The 17,729-nt window shown below is 44.0% G+C and overlaps 1 pseudogene; it reads left to right on the top strand.

The window, feature by feature from the left end:
• Positions 1-5,263: 5,263 nt before the first annotated feature.
• On the top strand, positions 5,264-16,319 carry LOC115542112 (multidrug resistance-associated protein 4-like; annotated as a pseudogene).
• The last annotated feature ends 1,410 nt before the right edge of the window (positions 16,320-17,729 follow it).

The raw sequence follows: 17,729 nt of genomic DNA, 5'->3' as shown, positions 1-17,729 counted from the left end.
TTACTAGTTATCATTCGGACTCATGCTGTAAAGTTGACTGTATATTCGGCTCGAAGTCATACACGGACAATGCGATCTCTGAGCTCGATATAAAACATGACATAACGGTAAATAACCGTTGAACTATACATACAAGATTTTGGCGCTCTCTAGTGGCCAACCAAAATCGCCAAATAAACAGCAGCGATGGCTCAAGCGAAGGACACGCACAAATGTAAGTATTTTCAGCATATTTATATTTTGATTAGTTTAACCGCCACCCGCCGGCTTGGAAATTCTTATTTTTTCGGCTTCATTAACCCAAAGGACATACAGGCAACATCATGGCCAACAGGCGGTGCTGTAAAACCTGTTTATTAAAGGAGACATAGTATGGTGTTTTCCCAACAAGTAAACATAGTATTTGAGTTCCAGAAAACATGTTTTTGAAGCTGTTTGCTGGAAATAGCTTTTAGGAAAAAAAATATCGTCTGCCGCTATTCCCCTCTGTTTCAGTCCCTTCAGAATGTGCTGTTTCTGGTGCCTGTAGCATTGATGCAAATGAGGTGCTGCCCATTGACCAATGAGCTGTCAGACTGAACCACAGCATGGAGGAGAAGGGATTGTTGCCGTTTGCAGACTCCTGGAGCTCTATATCTATATAGTATAATATAACATAACAATAATATTATATACGGGTATTTAGGTCTGTCGCGATATGCAATAAATCAATTAATTGCACGATAAATTAAAATGAGCGATAATTTTTTGCCGGCCGCAATCATTTCCATTCGCACTCTTTTTTTTAAATCATTGCTTTATTGGCCTAATCTGAGAAGAAATCTATGCCATAAACAGAAATATTATAGGCCTTTATTACACGGGTCTTCTCAATGCCGTGGAACGCTCCGTTCACTTGCATAGATAGTCCGGTAACTTGTCAACCCCAGCGTCTTCGTTTGCTAAGCAACGTCAACGTCTTTGAAGGACTATTTCTCTGCTGATCAACACTACGAATGCTGCGAACGAATAAATTGTAAAAAGACACACCATGTGAAGTTATTTTTTCGTCTTGGCAAGTAGCCTTGTAATAAGCGGGATGATGTAGTATAGAACGTCGCCGGTCATTATCTAAAATAAGCCCCTTCAGGGTGAAGCAAGACACCTCCGCTGCGCGTCGGTCGCCTGTTCGCCCTGTCGGGGCTTATTTTCCCGATAGTGACCGGCGTTCTATGCATTATATATATTTATATATATTATATATATTTAGCAGGGTAGGCCTAAGTAACAAATGTCGGGATGAAATCGGGCTCCGGCTCATAATTACAGGGCACAACGAGTAAACCCCCTCGTCAAGTGTCAGTAGCCGCGTTGACATGGACACATCTGTTCCGCATAGATTTCTATGCGGAACAGAAAATTATCATGTATACGCCTCATTCGGAATACAATTATCTGTTCGGCATAGATTCTATGCCGAATAGAGGAGGTGGTGTAGTCCGTTTTAATCGCCATGTATGCACTTATTCCGAATAGATTGGGGTTTAATTTAGAGCAGCCGCAGTAGTTCGCAATTGGTCCACTGAGCTCCGTCGGTACTTTTAAGCACACCGAACTTCACTGCTGTCAAGGAAAGTGGATTTATTGCCTGATTCACGTCTTTGTTATCACTCCGTAAAAGTAGTCCGGTAAGCGTGTCCGGTTGCTAAGCGACGGGACATGGGTGTTTATTAATGATGTGTTCACGTATCGTAGTGTCCGCACGCGTCCGAGGTAACTGTAAATGAGTAGGCTACTAGTAGTACTTTTGCAGTCTGAACGTTAAAATACTTCTTAACTTAGAGAGATGGCAGCTGCAGTAGTTCGCAAATGGACCTTCGAGGATTCCTGGTCACTAAATTCCTGTAAGACCAGACCACTCTCTCCCACCAGTCTTGGCTGCAGACTCGCATCCAAATTCCTCTTGTTTGCGGCGGAGCTTAAGGTAAATATAAAGATCTGACGAGAAATTGACGTTGCTGCGCTGTCCTCCTCCTTCTTAATTGAAGGAGCAGGCAGAGAAAAGCTCTCTCCTGCTGTGCTTTCATGTAAATCAAATTTAAAATCCCCGATAGTGATAAGACATCCATTATGTCGCCGCCGGTCCAGAGATATGTCAGGTGTGCGCGAGAGACAGAACGTTTTGTTACTGCCATGTATACAGTAGCCTACATTCTGAACACATTTTAGGAACAGATCTATGCCGCATAGAAATCTATGCGGATCAGATGCGGATCAGATGTGCCATGTAAACGCGGCTACTAACTTGTTGCATTGTCTGTGTGGGAGGCGGAGTCCTTGCGCAATCGTGTTTGCATCCTTTTTATTTAGTGTTTCCATTTTATTTATTGTTTTTGGTGGTGTTTGGTTTTTATTCAAGAGCATTTTTTGTTAATAATAGATTGTTTTTGGTTGTTTTGTTAATTTATTCTGGATATTTTAAATGTCTTCCAGACGTCCAGTTCCAGTGTTCTTTAAAAAATAAAGGTTTATTGATCTTCGAAAGGGTGTAGTTTATCATTATATTAGTTGAAAAACGGCAATATTATCGCTTATCGCAATAATTCCTGGGGCAATTAATCGCCCAGAAAAATTAACTATCGTGACAGGCCTACGGGTATTTATATAATCTATCTAATATCACGACCAAAGGCTATGTGCGCCTCGGATGATATTATGAATAATAAAGACTGTCTGACGTCTCTGGTACCACAAGTAAAGACTCGTAGTGGGGGATATCTCGGCCATGGTTGAGAAGAATTGGGGGGAAGGAACTTTGGCATTGACTCTCTGAAGTCCATGAACCGCGACATGGAGAATAAAAGGATTGTACTCCGGGAACTGAGCTGCCGGACTGCCTCCGAGCTCCCCGCGCCGGAGCTGCCGGCCGCCTTCGAAGCCATCTGGCCGCAGTCTGGCAGCTCCAGCAGTGTACTCCGGGAGCTGAACTGGCGCCAAAGCTAGGTGGCAGCTCCAGCGGACTAGCAGCTCCGGCGGACGAGCAGCTCTGGCTGGGGAAGCTCGGCGGCAGTCCGGCAGCTCAGCTCCGGGAGTACAATCCCTTTCTACTCCATGTCTCCTCCTCCCGACTTCCCTTCGGCGGCAGCTCCGGCGGGGTGAGCTCGGCGCCAGAGAAAGGGATTGTACTCCCAGAGCTTAGCTGCAGGGCTAGCGCCGAGTTCCCCTCGCCGGAGCTGCTTGTCCGCTGGTCCACAAAATCTTAGCGATGCTCTGATTGGAGGGGAGTGGTGAAGTGGGAGGTAATATTCAAATGTGCCCTCTTCCTGCATAGGAGGGGGTGCCGAAACTGACTCGCTCGTTTGGTAGCTGGAGGCGGGCTGCTTCCAGATATGCGAATCTCACTCAAAAAATCTTGTACAGACTTATTTCAAAGTTTGTATGCGTGTGGGAGCACCATCTACCCAAAACACCCCAAATCCCAGGAAAAGCTGTTTTCATAATAAGTCCCCTTTAAAGGGACACTGTGTAGGAATTTCTCCCATATTGTGATAAAACTGTATTTTACAAAAGATGGTATATTTGTATAGTGTAGTATTTTGTATCGTATTGTATTATTTTTTTCTCTCCAGCACCTCGCTTTTTCAAATGTACGTTGCAACCTAGTTGCAACTACAGTAGGTGGTATGTGCCAAGCAGCTATGACAACATGACATTTTTTGAATTTGTCAAGTTGCCTTTAATTCCCTTTTTCCCCGCTTTTTTGGCGACGTGGATTCCTTCTCCTGTGGTGTGCCTTAAGTATGATCTTGCGTTATGAACGAAAGTGCAGTGCAGGTTTTAAAATTTGCTAGGGCAGTGAGAAGCTGTCTCGCTGAGCTCCTTCTGTTTCAGTCATGCTGGCTCTGAGCGAAAACACCACGTATAGCCTTAGCTAGTACCTTAGCTAGTGCTTTATGTTCCTCTTGGCCATTATAGTTTTTCATAGTCCGGAAGGTCATGGAAGCCTCCTTAGGACTTACCTGTTTAATGTAAACAAAGAAAAGGAATTCTTCGCACAGTTCATTGGTAGAGGTAATTTTACACCAATGAGGATATATTTATGAATGAATAAATTGGTTTCAGCTAAGAAATTACTTAAAACGCTACACAGTGTCCGTTTAACACCCAACTAACGGGAAGGAACAACTTGTTTGTTGTTGACAGCGACATGGAGGGTTAGCTTGGCTAGCTCGGCTTGGAATTACAACATTCATCAGGACTTTTGCAGGACATTTCATCAAGTATGACAGAAACTGGAACTCTCTTTAGTTTTCATTTATTTTCTCTTATACGCATGACACTGGGTCGCATATCATCAAAAATCAACAAATCAAACAATTCACAAGGTCCCTATACAACCCCCACCCCGCTAATCAGTTCATTCACAATTGTCCGTGTGTGACATGACGCCACCACTAAGGTGTCCTTCTTTTAAGCACCTTTAAAGCTGCAACGCGGACCATTGGAGGGACCTAAACAAACAATGATGAAAGATATCCCTCAACTAAAATCAAGATCACTGCAAGGAACTGAACACGCACAATTGGGGAGAGCCGGGTCGATTGAAACACTTTTCAGTTAAACGTCTTTTTCAAAGATGACGTTACCTATACAAATAATTTCAACATGTGATCAACAACTCACATGTGTGTTATCTTAGTTACAAGTGTAATTTAATACATATGTTGGATGATCGAGCTTTTAACTTTGAAAGTAAGTTGACATCTGTTTCAAACGCCCCGCCTAGTCGGGACGTTTGAAACACACATGCGGGACGAATGAAACAGCATATTTTAAAAAGAAACTATTGAACTTACTCTTGTTTTTTTGCAATATACCGGACCACACAGTAGTGTACTTGTCATTGCTAAAATTTCACATAATTCCGCATACTATAAATAGGTTAAAATATATTTTTGGCCCGTGCGTAATTGTGCGTAATTGTCAAGATGCACGTTTAGATAAAAAATCACCTATTTTCTTTTGGACGACTAAATTTGCATAAATTTTACTTATTTCCCTATCCTAAGTCATGTTTAGGGATACACAGTTGAACATCCTTTTATTTATTTTAAACAAAAACGACCACGTCAACCGGATAACATGACTCCTGTTGCGTTTGAAACAAGTGTTTCAATCGTCCCTACAGCGACTACTGACACACATGTGGCGCTTGCCCAGTCGTGTCTCATTGGCGGGCCAAATTCTCTGGGCGGGCAAGGCAGAGAAAGGGGAGGAGCTTAGATCCTTTATGACGAGATATGGGACCACATTCCAAATCAGCCTCCGTCTTTTCAAAGGCGAGCTTTTTCAAACACCTCGTGCTCGTACGGAACGGAAGTTTTAGCCACTGGGGGACCATAGGCAGGCTAAGGGAACACATGTTTGGTGAAACCCAGATGGTGCTATTGTTGGTGTTATGTTTGTAAAATTTGCAACGTTAGCCAAACTCTGCGGGTTGTCCATCTCAGGGTATTGTGGTGGCCAAAGGTGGGTACACTGCAAAAGTCTGGACTGGACTTCCCCTCTCTGATGAAAGATGAGGACGAAGAGCAGCAGGCGACGTCGGTGGAGTTGGCTCCTAGCCGAACCGCCTCCAGCACCTCCACACCCACGATCAACGATGAAGCAGACCAGATTCCGGTGGGACACTGACTCCCATGCTTTCGATGTCGCAACACAATCTGATGCTTAGTATTGCTGTATAGCTTGATTTTAACGCTATTGACTCTAATGCTTACACTGTCTCTTTGATTCTAACAATGTATAGATGGTTGCTAACACTGAATCACTCAAATGCTGACACGGTTTGTCTCTGATAACACTGCTTAGAAAGTATTTTTTGCTGCTACATTAGGGCCGCTATATAAGCCGCTACATGAGTAAGTGTTATTGTTTCATCTCTAAAGGCAGAACATACCCAGACAGCTGTGGAGGAGAGCCGTCTTCAGGGGACTATCGGGATGGGCATGTACTACAAGTACATACGTGCTGGAGCTAACGTCTTTGTTCTGCTGTTGCTCTGTGTAGTCAACATATCCGCTCAGGTATGCAAAATGCTCACCACCTGTTAACCGCCGCCAAGAAACAAGGATTTCTTTAGTTGCCGAAAGCACACTCAGAATTGTTTCAGTTTCTTGCTTGAAGTTTCTGCATACATCATGAACAAAATCTAGTAATTTGAGTAGTCAGTCAATGGTGAAATGGTATAAATGTTTTTTCTGTAATACTTTGTTTATTTTTTGTTTTTACCCATCGTCCACCTAGGTGGCCTACGTCCTTCAGGACTGGTGGATGTCTTATTGGTAAATCTATAAGCATTCACGTTTTTACACAAGCCTTTTACTTTAGGTTTGACAGCTCACTTGAATAAAAGTATAACATTTAAGAACTTGAGTACCTTAAAGCTGAATAGATAGAAACTGGGATTGTAAATAGCCATCTATTTGGATCTAGTCTCGACAGTCAGCATTAAAAGAGGCATTACAAATATGTTTGTGACCTTATTTTCATCAGGGCCGATAAGCAAAGCAGCCTGACGGGTTGCACCACCTCAATCCAAAATCAGACCAACAACAACTCAGCCAAAGTGTTGGATATACCCTTTTACCTGGGAATCTACGGAGGTGAGGGCAAAAAACACTTGTTTTCACAGCACAAACACAGCTTGCCTTAATGAGATGGATCACATTTGCTGCGATACATCCCATTCACCATTCAGGCTAGTCACTTAGCAGACACTTAGATAGGTTTAGTGACCCTGAATTAAGATCAAACAGCTGCCCATTGTGACAACCATTATTGGGTCCTCTTCACATTAGGTAAAACACAGGTGTAGCTCGTGCCATTAATAATGGGTCTGTTTGATTTAGGTACAGCAATGGACCTCTATAGACACAAGCAGTCATTCAAATATACATTGACCATGACATAGAAAAAACTGCCCTCATGCTAAAAGACAGGAAAGGGAAATTACTTTACCCTACAAAGGACAAATTGTGAAATTGGTGGTGACCAGAGAGTGTAAGGTTTTCAAAGACAATGAAAGAGTTGTATTTTATCATTAGTATGTCTCGAAGATCAAAGGGACACTGTATTGATGAAGCAAATACTTCAATTAAATGTATTCGGTACCTCCAAATCTTTTTAAAAAACGTGCCTCCACAAGTATCTCGGGGTCAATGCAAAACACTGTGCTGATGTGTTTTCAGGTCTGACTGCAGCCACGCTAATTTTTGGGCTTGTCAGGGCAATGCTCTTCTTCTATGTGCTGGTGAAGAGCACGGACACACTGCACAAACGCATGTTCGACACCATACTGCGCGCACCCGTGCACTTCTTCGACGTGAACCCCATCGGTAGGGGAAGCCGAGTGTGAACCCCGCTGCTTACAACGCAGGAGTTTGTTGTTATTATTAAAATCTGGATGGAGTCTAGATGTATATCAAACATTTGTGTTTGTTTGTTTTGATAATGGAAAACCAATGTTGATCATAATGAAATGGTTATATCTATGATTATGCTGTTAAATATACATTTTCTAAGCCTTATGTATTTGCGTGTGTATGCATGAGATATGAATAAATATAATAGGAAATATAGTAGTGATTCAATCCACATTCGCTTCATTGAAATACAAAACAAATCAATCAATAAAGAATTGAAAACATCGCTGGAGGAATGAAAATAATTCTTGCGTTAGACGTTGGACATTTCTCGGAGAGAGTCTCGGACCTGACGTGGTTTTCTGCATTTGTTCTGTGTGGTTCAGGCAGAGTTCTGAACCTGTTTGAAAGGATATCGGTGAGATGGATATGGTTCTGCCCTGGACCTTTGTCGACGCCTGGCAGGTGCTGAGATTTTTTCTTACTGGTGCTACAGTGGGTCAGAATTATTCACTGATGGTGCTGCTGAGGGATGTACTGTATGGTAATATATATTCGCAAGGCCAGACGCTTGGTGTTCAAAAGTCAGTTTCAAGCATTATGTGAATCCCTCTGTTGATTCAAATGCAACAGCAATTGACAAATGTCATATAGAAGTGAACTGTGACAGCATCAACAGCATCGGAGACAACCCGGGCTACACAGAGCATAAACAAACAAATCAACAGAGCATCCGAACCACAGCGGACAACATGAATCAAGCACCAATCCCTTAATCAGTGTCAAAAGCGTGCTTTTTAACTGAAAAACAACACTAACCCACAATGTTCACTGCTATTCGCATTACATAGAGAGACAATGCCAACAGATACACTGTTGTTTATTAAAGTCAAATAAGGCCAACAACAGATGCAAGGCTTTACCAGAAGTTGGACGAATCGTAATCTGACCACGCAATACCTCAATTAATTTGGCTACTCAATTTAAAACAAAAATCAATAGAATCACTGCTTGATACATTACATGTATCAAGCAGTAGGCTTAATACATTACATTTAATATTTTAGGATTGCAGGAAACATAAGGACTATGGGGTATCCACCACAAAATAATAATTATAATCAGCACTAGTCTAGGCCTAAAAATCAACTGCACTCATTGATGTTTTCAGAGAAGAACCTTTGCTGATTGCCAAACTGTTGCGAAGGGAACTTTTTCAATGCTGGCCGACGGGGGCCTTCCTCAGGCTGCTGGCTAACATCACTAACAGTATTCCCACTAGCACAAGTAGCAGCTTCATCCTCCAGGTTCTCCAACGCTCCATTTTTTGTTCCACTTCTTTCTGCATGTCACTTTCAATTAAGACTGGCTGAGACGCCGCTGACCTCTGTATGAGGTCGATTTTCACAAAAAGTCCATCCATTTTACACACCGGCGCAAATAATGCATGCTAGCTTGTGACAGCGAACAGCGAACTGACAACAGATAAGCAGAAGTGTAGAGTGGATCTGACCTTAGACCAGCACAGAGTTTATAACTTTATTGCTGCCGCTGTGTGGGTGCTATGGTAATTGGGGGCGCTGTTTCACTAGAGCAACTGGAGAAACGAGCTGCATTCAAAACTATACAGAGAAAGCAGACAATTTGTATGTCAAATTTCAGTTAATTTCTTGTTGGTGCTATGGTGGTGCTATTGTAATTTCTGCTGGTGCTACAGCACCAGCAAGCACTACCCCAACGCCGCCACTGCCTTGGACACATTTAGTACAGAAATCAGAATCAAGTGTCCAACCTCACTTGTTGTACAAAGATATAGCGATGGGAAGATGAGGTTCAATGTAGTAAATTAATTGTCTGTAATTTCTCCGGCAGATTTCCCTGCATATGGTTGGTGTGATCGCGGTGGCGGCGTCAGTCGTTCCCTGGATCTTAATCCTGGTCATACCGCTTCTCATTATCTTTGCGTTCCTCTGCCGCTACTTCCTGAAGACCTCCAGGGACATCAAGCGACTTGAGAGAACAAGTAAGCCCTCTCAACAGGCCTTGGGCTCATTTCCCTAGGTTAATGTTCTTAAGAAGTTCCCTTCTCATCTTCACAGCCCGACCACAAGCACACAGTTGGCTAGTAAGGCTAGCACACAACTAGCTAAGACCTTTGCTGTGGTCCATCATGTTAACCACTCTATTTTGTTACTTGAAAGATGACGTGATAGGTTGAGAGAACATGAAGTTAGAGCCACAAGCGTTCCAAAATGGAACCCTTGAGGACCTAGTGCCACCGTTGTTTAGCATACAAGTATCACATCACATGATATGATCCTCCAAGAGGGGGTTTAACGCCCTGCCCTATGTGGGGTCAACTTCCTGCTCCTTGTGCTCCTTCCTGCAGCTCGAAGTCCCGTGTTCTCCCACCTGTCCTCCTCGCTACAGGGCCTGTGGACCATCAGGGCCTTCAGAGCCAAGCAGCGCTTCCAGAACATCTTTGACGCCCACCAGGACCGGCACTCAGGTGCCCCTCCCCTTTTCTCTGATGCCATGGATCACTGTACTATTAGACGCATTGGATATCAAACATAAGTATAATACCGCTGGGCCCAGACCAATTTAGTGATACAAACTTTACTTTTGCATTCAGAGACCTGGTACCTGTTACTGTGCACCTCACGTTGGTTCGCAATGCGCGAACCATGTTGTGCGCCGTCTTTGCCATCATCCTCACATTTGCCTGCATGTTGATCCGAGATGGTGAGAAAACTCTGCTTGTACTGCTTCCTGTGTTCCGGGCTCAATACCACTTCTGAACGGCCACGGTCTGGGTTCTATAGCCCTTCTGAACCGCCAGTTTCAAGACAATCCACCTTGCGATTGAGGTAGCTCAACACAAAAGCTATCAAAGCCCATCAAATGAATGGCCTGAGCATTCTCAATGCATGTTTGAGTGGTGGCATAAGGTGTCATGCTTTTGTTCTTCTGTTAGACCTGGGTTCAGGGGATGTGGGGCTGGCTTTGTCCTACGCCATCTCCATCGGGGGGATGTTCCAGTGGGGAGTCCGGCAGTCAGCAGAAGTGGAGAACTTGGTAAGTCTGTGGTTAGGCTTACACATCAGAGCGAGAGCTGATATCTGGGTGTACCTTCACTTCATATTTGTTTAGACCAATCATGTGGTACACAAAGTTGCACAAAGTTTACACACAATAGTTAACTGTAAAAAAAGATTTCAAATCAACAGTGTGGAACGGTCATTGTACTACACTGAGGTCCTCCTTTGCTTTATCCACTCACGCAAATTAGTTTTCTTAGATAGAAGATCTATGATAGAGGAAACAAGACATAACTCTGCCCCTTTCAGTTTTCAGTTTCCTTCCCAGGCTCTGTGCCGTCTCCGCCAGAAGCTCTGCTGTGACATATTTAAGGACTGCTGGATCCCAACTTATTCTCGGGTCAATAAGCAATTAAGATGTGTTTGTGAGGTCATGTATTGTAATGTTAATTTGGAGTTGCAATCCAGATTTATGATAGATTAATCTAACTCGAGCCTACCAATTGGTACGGTCCAGTAGGTAGGTGACCAGTGGGGTTGATCCATCCATCATTCATCTTGATGGACAATCACCCAACCTGTGATGTTGATATAAGTCGCTTGATTTTGAAACGGCTAACCGGCCTCACATATAAGATTGGGGCCCTTGTTCAGTTTAAAAGATAACTCTCTCCCTTAAGATGACCTCAGTGGAGCGAATGATGGAGTACACAGAGCTGGAGAGCGAAGCACCATGGGAAACCGAGAAGCGTCCCCCGCTTGATTGGCCGAGCCAAGGCCTGGTGACCTTCGACGGGGTCAACTTCTCCTACAGCTCCGATGGGCTGGTGGTCCTCCGTAACATGAACGCCACGTTCCTACCCAGGGAGAAGGTGGGACATCTTGGTTTGACTGCCGGCCACAACTCTACAACATCCAGGGATGACCCGTTGAAAATCTGTAATGTGATTGGTTGTGCTCTCCGATTGTCCTTCAGGTGGGCGTGGTGGGGAGAACCGGTGCTGGGAAGAGCTCCCTGGTGTCGGCCCTGTTCCGCCTGCAGAACCCCAGGGGAAGATCTACGTGGACGGAATACTGACCTCTGAGCTCGGCCTCCACGACCTGCGCCAGAAGATGTCCATTATTCCTCAGGTACTCCTCCTACTCCTGCTTCTGGGAGGAGATGGCCGGCTCATAACATGATTCTGGAGGGTCTGTTGCTGAGCTCTCCTCTGAATGGTTCCCCAGGATCCTGTGCTGTTCACCGACACCATGAGGAAGAACCTGGACCCTTTCAGCCAGCACTCTGATGAAGAGCTCTGGAACTCTCTGCAGGAGGTCAGTAGCCCTTCTATCCCTGCTCATATTGTTAGCACAAACGCTGTCTCCAGAACAGATACACTATGAATACACACATTGAAGGAAGTGGTTCCGTTTGTTGAAGGAAGTGGTTCTGTGTCGAAGGAAGTAGTTCCGTATATCGAAGGAAGTGGTTCTGTGTTGAAAGAAGTGGTTTCTGTGTTGAAAGAAGTGGTTTCTGTGTGTTGAAGGAAGTGGTTCTGTGTGATGAAGGAAGTGATTCCGTGTGTTGAGGGAAGTGCTTCCGTGTGTTGAAGGCGGTAGATCTGTGTGTGGAAGGAAGTGGTCCCGTGTGTTGAAGGAAGGGGCTCTCTGTGTTCTCCGGGTGCAGGTTCACCTGAAATCTGTGGTGGAGGAGCTTCCCGGCAAGATGGAGATGCTTCTGGCCGAGTCGGGCTCCAACTTCAGCGTGGGCCAGAGGCAGCTGATCTGTCTTGCAAGAGCCATCTTAAGGAAGAACCGCATTCTCATCATCGATGAGGCCACAGCCAACGTCGACCCCAGGTACCGCCCATGGACTCTGAGCTTGTAGTAGAGTGTGTTTGACCAGCGGGGATGCTGTTGTTGGTCCATCTTGGTTTAAACTTTCTAGCTCTGTGTTGTTCTTCAAGTCTGAGTTTTGCATTTCCCACCATAGGACGGACGAACTGATCCAGAGGACGATCCAGGACAAGTTCAGAGATTGCAGGGTGATCACCATCGCTCACAGGCTCAACACCATCATAGACAGTGACCACATCATGGTAAGTGACCCTCTTCTCCTCTAGCAACCACACCATTTTACTCATCCTCCCCTGCCACCGGGAGCCTTTACTAACTCCTACCCTCCCCTTCTCCTCTCTCAAAACACTGCTCCTCTTCCTTTCCTAACTCCGCCCCATTCCTCCCAACTATATCTAGCTTCCCTGTCCTCCTAGTTTCTCATCACTTTCTTCACCCCTCCTCCCACCACTCCTCACTCTTGCTTGTTCCTCCTAACTACTACTTCTCCTCATCCTCCTCCTGTTGAGCCCTTACCTTACAGAAACCTTAGTCGACTGTACTGTACCACCCATGCTGGTTTTAAGCTACGGTTCTTGACCAGTTACCATGAGTAACAACAAAAAACCCTCAAAGCCATAATGGATGCTCTGCTTTAGTGTTCCTGACCTGTCATTACGGAGCAGCTTTTGACCTGAGAGGCCACTGTGTGTCCAGGTGCTCGACGCGGGGGAGATCCAGGCCTACGATGCGCCCTACACCCTCCTGCAAGACCCCGAGGGCTTCTTCTATAAGATGGTGCAGCAGACCGGCCAGCAGGAGGCAGAGGACCTCTTGGCCTCCGCGAAGCAGGTGAGTCCTGCTGGTCCTCATTAGTCACGTTTCCATCTAAAGGTGAAGCGAATCTTTAGAAAGTTTCGAAAAAAGAATTTCGAATTAGGTGCGCAAGTGGTTGGAGCGGAAAACTACACACATTCCAGGGCTTGTCGCATCCTTTTGATAACATGCTCTCTTAGGTCCTGATTTTTTCGTGGAATTGCGTTGTTGTTTCCATCTAAAATATAATGATGTTTTTATCTTCGATGAGAGCAAGGAAACGTTTTACCTCTTCAGCGGTCCACACGCATCTATTATTCACATTGGCCACCTGTTCCATGGAAGTATTTAACGAATAAATTGTACACATCGTTTTGAAGGCTGAACTGACAATTTGACTGAAACTACTTAGTAGGTGTCCATATATCAGGGATTAATGGACACGGTATAATTAAAGGATATGCAAACATAGACATCCTATATCATATATCTATATGATATAGGATGTCTTTGCATACAAAAGCTTAAAAATATATATATATTGACGCTACAAGTTGATGTCGGCAGGGTTGCTATGGCCGGTCGTTATGCGGAAATCGGAAAGACGTTGTCAGTCATATGTGTTCAATGTTCGCAATGTCATAGCTGTTTTGAAAAGTGTGTTTCCATCTCCAAAGTTACGCATTTACTCTCTTTCGCAAAACCACCTCAAGCAAGCGGAAAAACTTTTTTGCGAATTAGTCTTTTATTAGTATTAGTAATTAGTAATTTTTATGAGGATTTGTGTTTCTATCACCGTTTACTGATTCAATACTTCAAAATTTGCATAAAAGAAGGGGGATGGAAACGCAGCTAGTGAGACACTCATCAGACACTTCATCCCAAGACAACTGCAAGTGAGGAACATCAAGGGATTATGAATTTGGAAGGTTTATTCATAACGCAAAAGACGGGTCATCCCTGGATGTTGTAGATGCACCAATATAATTGATGGCACAGCGTAACCCCTCAGCTTCACCGGCGGCATCAGCTCCATGCCTCACGAGTCTTCCTTCAACCTTATAATTTGTCTGGTAACTGCTACCATGAAAGGGAATGGAAGGTGATAAAAAGACTGTGGGCAGCGGTGTCTCCGACTGCTCTGTCCGTAAAAAAATTATCGCATTGCTTCAATTCTAACCGTGACTGCTCGCAACATACTTTTTACATTGAATTGTTTTCACTGCACAAAAGGAACGTTTCATGTGGCGCCCTGTGGAACACATATAACAGCGAGTCGAAGTGGCACTCATCAATGAAGTCAAATTCGAATAACTTAATATTTCTGTGAGGAACTTTGTTTCGCGTGGTACGAGTGTGACATGTGAGACAGACAACGTAAAAGACAATAAGCAATGTTAAGTGTCTGAGCCTGATCTACAATACTGTACATGCTTCACTAAGAGGTTCAAAACTGACAAAAATAACTGAGTGGAGCACTCTGAAGGGGGTTGGGTCACAAATATTGATACGGCAACAGAACACTGTTTTTAATGGAGCCCCAGGATTAGTTCCTTCACTAGAGCACAAAAGAAAGTAAAATTAACGTTTCAAAATCTCTCCCCCTCTTGCTCCCAGGCCTACGAGAACAGGAGTCACCCCAGCAACAAACACGGCAGTGCCACCAACGGAAACCTGGTGTTCCACGAGACACCCATGTAAAAACAACCCACACTTCCCCTGGCCATGCCAGAGTTGCAGTGCCTCATCCTCATCGTCAATCGGCTTATCCGGTGTCGGGCACTGCGAGTTGCCTTCCATTCAGACATAACGCCACTCCGACATTGACGTCTAATTGTCGTAGTGGCGGTACTTTACATTTTTTCAAACGTCCCAGCATTCCAACATGAGGTCATTAATATAAATTGCATTACTATTATCAATGTACTTCAATTAATTAATATGATTATTTCTTAGTTGCATGCGCTGTAGTGTCCTACACTGACATTCATCATTGTAATCCAGAGCCCAACAGACACGCACGCGCACGCATGCACAACCAGGTCACTATTCAGCGCATGAATTTGAGGAAAATAGTGAAAGGGCAATTATAAAAACAACAATAGTAGGCTATACAATAGTATTGCGTAGACTTCAATAGAATGAACACATTCTCCAGCTAGAACTACTCATGTTGATATCGCTGCGTTGTGTCTGTCTAGACAACGCAGCAACACCCCTACCCCCAACCGCAGAGCATCTAATCGCATTTACATTAAAATGAAACCGCCAATTTGGGGTCGGGGAGGGTAAATTGGGGTGCTAGCTCAACCCGGCAATGTAGTGTCCCCTACAAAGCTCAGACCAAACCTACGCCCTTGGTGCTTGGGACAGTCCCGATTTTGAGTTGCTTGTCCCGAGTCCCAGCAAAAGCCTTTCGGGACGCTAAAATGTCCTGGTTTCCACCATCCACTATATGAAATATCCCCTATTGTCCGCGATTACATAGCCAACTTGGTCTTATTATAGCCCGATCATTAACTAAAAAACACATAGAAAGATTAAAGCATCCACCATGTGATTTCAACAATGTGAGAGGGCATACGCAACAGGGATAATCGCACAGTGGAATGCTGCGCGATTTAATCTGCAGTGGAAAGCGCTCGTCCACTGGGTGGACGAGCGCTGGACGGAGATGTTCGCTCATTTCAGAAGCAGGGATACAAGACAAAAATAAATGTATAATTTGCAGTGTGCTGCCTGGCACTAATGCTCCCGTTGAACTGATCTTTATTTGAATTGAATTTCAATTTGGATGACACCTGTCCGCAATTCCACAGCAGCAGGCTGTCAGCAAGCAAATCAATTTTCGAGCATATTCCCTCCTACAAATATGCGTAGGCTAATTTGAAGAGCGTTTGTCTCTGTGTTGAGGTCATGTTTTCAGAGCTCTACGAGGTTGACGTCTTACACACACACACACACACACACACACACACACACACACACACACACACACACACACACACACACTCGGGGGATATTGTACAACAGTCTATGTTTAAGGGATTTCCCTTCTGTGGGCAAAAAAAATTGGTTTATTTTTATTGATCCCCTTCGAGAATTTGTGTGGAAAGGGGTGGGTCTTGGGCGGTCTATATTCTCGCCTTTCTCCTTTGTAAAACGCATTTCCTTTGGGCCGATATGAAGCTAACTATGCCTATTCCTTGATTCGGGCACTCCAAACAATACATTGTTTGGAGTGTTCAAAACCAACTCTAAAGAATAAATGGCCCAGTTTTAAGTCTCATAGAATAATTAATTATACATTCTCAGGGCATGTTAAATAAGTGCACGCCCCGCGCTCTTAACACACTTGTAAAACGCAGTCGTCAATTGATGGAATGGGTTATTTCTTACATCATCCCAACCAAAATTTGGAATTAATCAAATAAATAGCAGATCAATAATACTGAAATGGCTACTTTTTGGTTGAATTAACGGAATAATTATGATCCCCCAATGATGACCTGAAATTGGCGCCACTGATTGATAGACTGTCGGAATGGCGTTACTAAAAGGTGTCGGAATGGGGGCATGTTGAACTGGCCGCATGTCGGAATGGCGGCATGTCGGACTGGCTTTTGGGTTGCATTGCCACACTCTAAATAAATGTATTTACTTAATGAAGGTGTTGTTGTTTCACAAAATGACTTTAGAGCTGGCTGTTGATTGTCAAGTGCCTTAGACACATATTAATTCAGTTTCCAGATCTTTTCACTTAAATCTTTTCAGTAGGGGAGAGCCGGGTCGATTGAAACACGGGACGATTGAAACACAGCGATTTCCTCGAAAACCACGCAAGGCTTTCACGTCAAATGTCGTCACTACGTTCAGCACGGAAGCCTGACCAACCCCACAAAATTTCGTGTGATGACGTACCACTGTTCAAATGTTATCCCCCAAACCTGTTTTCGAGAGCGGAAACTAAAATCCTTCCTGCGGTAGTTTTTTTGTAATAAATAGTTGTGTTTTTTGTTTCATGCCATAATAATATGACTATACAACAGATGAATTAGTACTTAAACCTGTGTTAAAGTGTGCAATGTCAGAGTTTTGAAGTTTAGAGGTAAAAAAGGTTTAAGTGTCAGCAGGGGTGGACTGGGAGAAAAATTCAGCCCTGGCCTTTTCTCTCCAGACCAGCCCACTACATTATTAGCATTAGGGGTGGGACGAAACGAACGGGAAGAACCCTGTATCCGAATAATAGTGCAGTTTTTTGTTTTTCAAGTTTGTGTTTCTTGTGCTGCTGACAAGAAAGTTGTGAAACCCGAACAGGAAGTTAACAGACATCCTGTGGTTGCTGCATCTCCACCCGCCATATCTACTACAAAACCCTTGTTAAATATCACACATGATCCAACGCAAAATCCTCTCTTGCAGTTATTAGTCTGTGACTGTGAAAATCGTTTGGTGTAAGCCCAGCATTAGTTAAAACCAGACTCGGACAATAATAACAAAATCTCCTGACAAATAATCTAAATAGAAACATATTACAGACAGTAACAGCATTAGAGCTGAAACAAATTTGTTTTAACGGTGACTCAGTCATTATGAAACCATAAATAGAGAATTTAATTTTTTTTCTCATATTCTCATACACGTGTATGTG

This window comes from Gadus morhua, chromosome 4 (genome assembly GCF_902167405.1).
Source record: "Gadus morhua chromosome 4, gadMor3.0, whole genome shotgun sequence".
NCBI classification, from domain to species: Eukaryota; Metazoa; Chordata; class Actinopteri; order Gadiformes; family Gadidae; genus Gadus; species Gadus morhua.
The sequence above is the reverse complement of the archived record's forward strand: the minus strand, read 5'-3'. Positions and strand labels throughout refer to the sequence as shown.